This window comes from Achroia grisella, unplaced genomic scaffold, assembly GCF_030625045.1.
Source record: "Achroia grisella isolate CSIRO2021 unplaced genomic scaffold, CSIRO_AGI_Agris_v1 utg1240, whole genome shotgun sequence".
Taxonomy (NCBI): Eukaryota; Metazoa; Arthropoda; class Insecta; order Lepidoptera; family Pyralidae; genus Achroia; species Achroia grisella.
The window spans coordinates 985,106-993,213 of record NW_026712603.1 but is presented as its reverse complement, the minus strand read 5'-3'; the positions used below and the strand labels follow the sequence as shown (position 1 = coordinate 993,213).

The 8,108-nt window shown below is 31.7% G+C and overlaps 1 non-coding gene across 1 annotated transcript; it reads right to left on the bottom strand.

The window, feature by feature from the left end:
- Window positions 1-1,261: 1,261 nt before the first annotated feature.
- Window positions 1,262-1,333, bottom strand: Trnad-guc (transfer RNA aspartic acid (anticodon GUC)). The gene has a single exon. It is a non-coding gene; the product is annotated as a tRNA-Asp (tRNA).
- Window positions 1,334-8,108: the final 6,775 nt, after the last annotated feature.

Below are 8,108 nucleotides of genomic sequence, written 5' to 3'. Positions count from 1 at the left end.
TAAATACAGTAGTCATATATATATATATATAGGACTACTCTTTACGGATACACGAAAGTCTTTCAATCAACACTTTTACGAAATTTTATCCTTACATATGTTTTTCCTATATATCGAACATACTTATAATTCATTCATTTAACTCATTCTTCATTTTAGATATTTAAATTCATCACGAATGCTATTTCTTTTTTCAAGTGGCTCCACTGAAAATCAGCGCTGTAGTGATACGCTGTGGCACCAGCTGAGTAGAGGCCCTTTCAGCTCATAGCGAAATATTCGTTTTTAAGTTTCCTTTTATACTCTGTACTATGATGCTGAATAAATGATGATTATTATTATTATTATTAATTCTCCTTTAATGGTAATCTACAAACATGTGTAGGTCAGGCTGAAGTACGAACGTAAATGACTTTGTATAAAGTCTACTTCGATAAAGATATACAATATTAATTAAATTTTCAAACTTTAGCGCCTCCCGAAACGCAGTAAATATTGGAATATAATTCAATTTCGTTGATATTGTAAATATTGTCTATCAGCAGTTATGAGGGCCTCCGCACCACATCCCAAGATGTTGAGGCTGTAAACAATTTCTCGGAAAGGTTATCTTTCTGTGTTAATGAATAATTAATGGCCACGAAGACGCCCTGGGAGCCGAATTCAAATTTGTTAACTCCATTATAAATAGCTACTCTCTTCAATTTTGTTTTAACAAGAGATTTATTTTCAATTAAATCGCTAATGGATTTAAGTTATGACGTTATGACGCCATCATGTTATAGATCTTTCTTATTGGTATTGAATTTTAATCAGTAAAAAGTTTTATAGTATTATAATAACGATCCTTGTTTGATATCAGTACCGCCAGATGCCGCTGTATTATTTCATAAGTTTTTCAATAACGCGCTAATAAGGTATTTTTATTGGACCTCATAGAGAAATGTATTTTTTTACACACACCTCTCCGATCAATCCGTCGTCAAATTCAAATGAGTCTCGAAATTATGATGGCCTGAGCCAAGGTTCCAACTCTTAGCGGTGCCCTCAGACTAAAGTTGTTTCCGTCAGGCTGGAGTTGGCCTTCAGCCGCTCCATAAGTCCTTCTGCGGGTTTGGAGTGCCATCTGCACTCATTCCATTAAAAAAAACACTTAGAAATAATTTGAAAATTATCATGGGATCGTAGCTAAATATGTGGATAATAGCAATTAATTTATATGTAATATCCAAAATAAATATAAATTCACAAAAAAACGTATCTCCCCGGCGGGGAATCGAACCCCGGTCTCCCGCGTGACAGGCGGGGATACTTACCACTATACTACCGAGGATACAGACGAATATCGTGAAATTATGAATTTACATATGAATGCCATACATTAATTTTCTCTATAATATATTTTTATATAGCAGCTTACGCTAACGGTATGCTTGCGTTTACCTTTAGCGTAAGCCATTCCATATTCATCCATTAAAAAAGAACATCTATTAAGAAAATATTTTGTAACTTCCCATGCGTCTGGAAATAAATGCAGGCAAATCTGTGAAAATCAACGTATAAGGTATATCATAACAATAATAATGATGCGAAGGGCTGAAAATCGTGCCCAGAGCTGTGCCTTAGGAGAGGCCTATGTCCAGCTGTGGACTGCAGTAGGTTGATTATGATGATGATGATGATGATGAACCATAATAATATCGCTGAATAATTCAGGCAACGTCATCTAAATCAATCTACGTCAACCTACTCTCAAACTAAGCCGAGTTTGTGTTATGAGTACTAGACAATTACTATAAATACATAGATACATTTTTTAATAATAGTAATAATAATAATAAAGTTATTTATTCCATTCCATTATTAATATTCTTTTTTTTTTGTTATCTTGTAAATATAACAATATAAGAAAATGGAACGGAACCTGTGCTAGGAAAATCTACATTACAGTTGCTTGTAAATTTTTACATAATATACATAGAAAACACTCAGACCAATACGAACAATCATAATCATGAATACAAATGTTTGTACCGTGCGAGGAATCGAACCCGCGACCGTCGGAAGTAAAGCTGTGTACTAAACTGCTATACCACCGACGCTGTATATAAAAACAATGTCTATTAACAACATAACAGAGCGTTTAAACCCAAATACTCATAATAGAATCCCAGATATCGTGTTGTTACTCTTAAGGTGACATTGGCAGACTTTGTTATTCAAATTGTGACCCTCATAACTGGAGATAACATTTTCAATATCGCGTCAGTATGCTACTACAGAAAGGGAAGCGGAGCGTGTAATTAAAACACCTAATTGAATAATAAGGCAGTTGGGTTGCGAAAGATGACCAATGAGAGGCGTATAATTGAAGCAGACATGGAAAAATAATTTTAATGTACTTTTTTAACAGTCTCGTCATAAAAATAAACAAAGTAGAAATAGAAATAGAAATAGAAATAATGTTTATTCAAATAAACTCATTACAAGCACTTTTGAATAGTCATATTTTGATTCTACCACTCATTCGGAATGCAGATTCATCACAAGAAGAATGAGCAAGAAACTTGTGTGTTGCTCTTTTAAATAGATGTTTTATATAATAATTACAGTATAACAAATAAAAGGCATGTGATAATCAACATAGAAATCGCTTATCGCACGCAATACGCACTCATTATTAGTGTAATCAGATAATATTATATTGATGAGTATTCAAGTAATACTTTAAAGACGTCAATAATAATCTTATTATTTAAAATTTTCGTGTCCGAGACGGAATCTTAAACTACTGTCTACTAAAACCGTTTATAATAAAATTTTATATGTATACTCAATAGGTTTGAGAATAGATTGTTATGTACCTATGTGTAATTCTAATTTTCATTCTGAGATTCATATATAATTTATAAAATATTATATAGCTAATAAGCTGCACCTGCGACATCGTCCGCGTGGAATTTTATTTTATTTTTCTAAAATAAAAGTAGCCTATTTACTCCTTACTACATCAGCTACCTACCAATAAAAGTCCCGTCAAAATCGGTCCAGCCATTTCAGAGATTAGCCGGAACAATCAAACAGACAGGCAATCAAAAATTTAAAAAAATGTTACAGTAGTATATGTACCTCATTTATATTCATATGCATGTAGTAAAAAACGATTATTTCAATATTACAAACAGACAGTCCAATTTTATTCATATGTATAGATTTAAAGATTTAAATTACCTGTGGATGATAAAGGAACCCAGGGAAATGTCGTAAGATGTATATCTTATATATAAAATTCTCGTGTCACAGTTTTCGTTCCCATACTCCTCCGAAATTTGATGTGTACTTATCAGATTATTTAAAATATATGTGAAATAAAATGTTAACCTTTAGAATAGAATGATTTATGTGTATAATAAAGTTATCAAAAACTCTATTGTTGTGAACAAATAGATCCCTTTTGGCTTTATAACTCGTATGGCGAACATGTTGAGTAAGACATCAAGCATAATGCACAGAGACAATCCTAGCAATTTCCTTTTATTACTGTATTCGCTTTGTTTTATGTTTGTTGGTGTCAGAAATATTGTACACCGACATAAACTGTCTCCTTCTAACATATTGTGTGTTGTTAAACTTTAAATAACATTTGTTCAAACTATTTGCTTCACGGTAGAGAGAATAAAATAGAAAATAACACTTTTATGACTGATGTATCAACAATCTTAAATTAAATAATTATTATTTTACAAGACACTTTTGTTTATGATTGACTGATTTGATGTATCAACAATATTAAATTACATAAGTATTATATACTGTTTTAAACTTGACGCGGTCATTATTTATACGTTTAGTTAGTAAAAATCACGGGATCTTACCACGTTTTATATTTATTTGCTGAGTTCCCGATATTTCGGTAGTGTTTTAACCGCCATGATCACGGGTAAACTGTAAATAAATATAAAACGTGGTAAGATCCCGTGATTTTTACTAATTATATGTATACATAATTGTTATTTTCCTATAAAATACTGAAGGATATTCTTCAAAATTTGGTATCTGAGAGGTATTTTAAATATCTTATTCTTATTTTAATATTATAAATGCGAAAGTTTGTGAGTATAGATGAATATTTGTTACCCCTTCACGCAAAAAGTACTGAACGGATTTTGATAAAATTTTACAGCTAGTATAAATACATATACTCGTATCACAGTGTTGGTTGCCATTCTTCTCTGAAACGGTTTAACCGGTTTTGATGAAATTTTATATGTATACTCGGTAGATCTGAGAATAGGTTCTTATCTGTTTTGTACCCCTAAGTACCCCACACTAAAATGTTTTGTTGGACAAAATATTTTATTTTTATAAAGTGGCATTAAAAGATACATACCAGTCTTAAATTTTCACTCTTCTACCACTAGTTCGTGATAGTGATATTAGTATTCTTATTTATATGGTAAAACTATGTTTCCCAAATCCGCTAGTTATGTTTAAAATTTAATCAATTCGGCCGGCGAAAATTAAATTTCTTCTGTTCTATGACCACGTGCACCTAAAAATCTACATAATTAATTTTTATCTGGAAACGTTACAATATCTCATTTATTTATTAAGTTAGTAAGTAAATATATATTTACTTATATTCTTACGCTATAGTTTAAAAATATTATGTAAAAGTACCAGGAAGTAAAATCGCTCCGTTAATCAATAAAACCACATCCCTATAATAGCACATATTTCGGTATCCCTTGACCTGACTATAGATATTTCCCCAAGGGTAAGGTTAGGAAACCACTTTATATTACTTACATTTGAGTATTTGATCTTGATTTTTGTATAGGTATTTCAATTATGAATTAAAAATGAAATATAGGTATTATATCTAAAACTAGCGACACGATCCCCCTTCGTATATATTTTAATTTCCAGGTTTTTCTATACTATTATATAGATATATTATACATATAAACCTTTTTCTTGAATCACTCTATCTATTACTGAAAACTGCATTAAAATCAGTTGCGCAGTTTAAAAGATCTAAGTGTAAAGACAGTAGCAGCATCACTAGCTGTTGCCGGCGACTTCACCTTTATTAGGTATAAGATAGCCTACGTTCGTCCTCGTAATAATAAATATCTATTATATTCAGTCATCAATACAGTTCAGTCCTTTCACGACTAATCGTGAAAAAGTAAAAAAGAAAAAAACACTTTCGCTTTTATTATATTAATATGGATTCTGGGATGTACGATCCTACGCTTTCCGCGTGCATCCGTTTCCGGCAGAATACAAATAGTAAACGATTCCGGTGGAACGAAGTTAGTTAACCGTGAGGAACAGTTTATTTATTTATTTATTTTTTAGGATCACCAACATAAAATACATACATATGATTCGGATTTTTCTCTGCAAGTTCGTTATACAGGCGCGATATACGAACGACAGGTGAATCACGACCTGAATTATAATATAATATAATAATGCTAAAATTTATAAGCCAATGAACACTCTAATATTTAAGAAATTACGGCGAATCACACACTAGACATGCAAATCGTCGTCGTATCCTGAATCGTGTATCGTGTGATTCAGACATTCCATTAGACATAATTGATACATTAGGTGCTCTGCTGACTTTATTGAAATTACTTAAGAATATTATGCAACACTTAATAATTAGTTCCACAAACTTTGTTTTTATATAGGTTGCAAGGATATCGTGGTATTCTTGAGAGAGGACCATATTGACATAATAGGTATAAGGTTAGTTAATTTTTCTTTGTCTGGCCTGAAAATTGTCGACCGTTCCTCGTAAATGTGGATGTAAGTAGGTATGTTTGTTTATATACTACCCCTTGGGACCTCAACGACATTACCAGTTATTATGAAATTGCAAAAAACGTTTGTTACGTAAAAGAAACGAGTTTGCGTCTCGGATCCTAACATATAAATAAAATAGTATTTATATTATATAAATACTAGCTTATTTCTTATTTACAATGTAATAGTATAAAAAAACGCTGTCTACAAAAAAAATCGTTTTGAAGGCTTATATAATGTTACTTATTTCAGCCCGAAGCTTCGTTCCCGGGATTTTGATGGAGTTAAAAAGCAGCATAGGTTCTCCGTCACCCTAAAAGCTACGTATCTACATATATATCAATTATCAATAATGTCTGAAAGTATAACAAATAAACAGACAAACTAACATTTGCATTTACAATATTACTAACAATCCTCCCCCGAAAAAACATGTCATCTGCCAAATCTATCTCTCCAGCAAACACATTTATGAAGATTTTGTTTTTCCCAGAAAACACTATTATAATACCATTACGGCTTTAGGGAAAAATATTTTTCTATCGCAAATGTATTATTCCTCTTATTATTTCAACATAAAGAGTCTATTATTTGAATCCATAAAGGTTGCCATAGGCGTCAATGTGTACAATTTGTGATCATCTAAATATAAAGACAATTTTTTATGTAACTAAATGTCGGTCAAGGTTACTACTGTATGTGAATAGTTCTACAATACTAATAGTATTAGGGCGTCACATGATGACGTGCATCATCTGACGCTCATAATACTACTAATGCATTGCCATTGGAGAGGAGAACTAAGTTATACCTCAAAGTCCTATAATGCATTGCCATTCATGCCAAGGGGGAGAATTAAGATGTATAATGCCTCTGTATCCTGTAAGTGCCTTATTGAGTTACGGCGGTGAACCCTTCAGGTTAAACAACTTAAAAAGCAAACTCCCAAAAGTTGGTAGGTGAAATAGGTGAGAGAGAAATACCCAGGCAGACGATTTTATAGTCTAGTTTAATTCCTCCATTCAGTTATCGTGCTATTGCATTTATACACTAATACGTATATGTTACATAAATGATATTTAATTCCACCATTTCATTTCCGAAAAAATGAAAGAAAGAAAATAAGTTTATTTGATACACACATCCAATATAATCCAATACATCATTCAAAATTTAATTAGATAGTACCAAACAGGTCTCCGCTCAACATATGCCGTGATGGGGTGCCACGACGCTAATATTTTGTGGATACCTTCATACATATAAATATAATAATAATATACATACATATATAAATCTAGATCTACATTTGATACATGTTGCTACGACATACTACCATATATAAATAAATATCAATGACTAGAACGCACTGAAATATAAAATAACACATAATGATCTGGTGACACTAGCACACAGAATATGACAACTTGCATTACACTGCATTTGGAGTGCAGACATTACACTATTATTGCATTATACTAACATGTAAATATTACGTAACTAAGATTTAATTCCGCCATTTCAGTTCCACTATTGCGCTGTCGCATTAATGCAGCACCACATATGCAGTACGTATCTTACGTAATTAAAATGTATATTTGCAATTTTCTTTATATTGTTATTTTTCTACACATACTTAAATTAAATATATATAACATTTTCATACATATTTAATATTTTCATGCCTCTACATTGGAATATCTAAATAGTTGTCAATAATACTAGTTACCTCGTTACTGGAACGGTTACCTGGAAAAAATACTAGCTATTTTCTGTAATAAATTTCAACTCATTTCAACTAAGACCTAATTCCGCCAATTTATTTCCATTACTTTCCATTATCGCAGTAGTACAACATGTAGAGACATGATACATACTGCTTTGCTACCATGTAAGTATACATATTATATAACTGAGATCTATTTCTGCTATTTCATTTCTAACTATTTCTGTTTTTGTCATAAGTGTCATAACAATAAATTGGAATAGTCCACTTCATAAATATTTAATTCCAACGGCCTCGCCGATCCTTTTACTCGCTCAATTCCAATCTGTACCGATGATCACCACACTTGTGGTTCCGTTTAATCTTTTATATGTCAATATCACGAACAAAAAGATGTGTGGGAAAATAAACATGTGTATTGCAATCTAAAAGTAAAGCCTTCGTTTAGATTTAGTAATCCTCTTGGCATGTCGTATAGGGATATATTGTGGACAGTTTTTTGAAATAAACACTTTAGAACGTTCAACAGTAACGTATAAATAATATGATAATAGACTTTTTA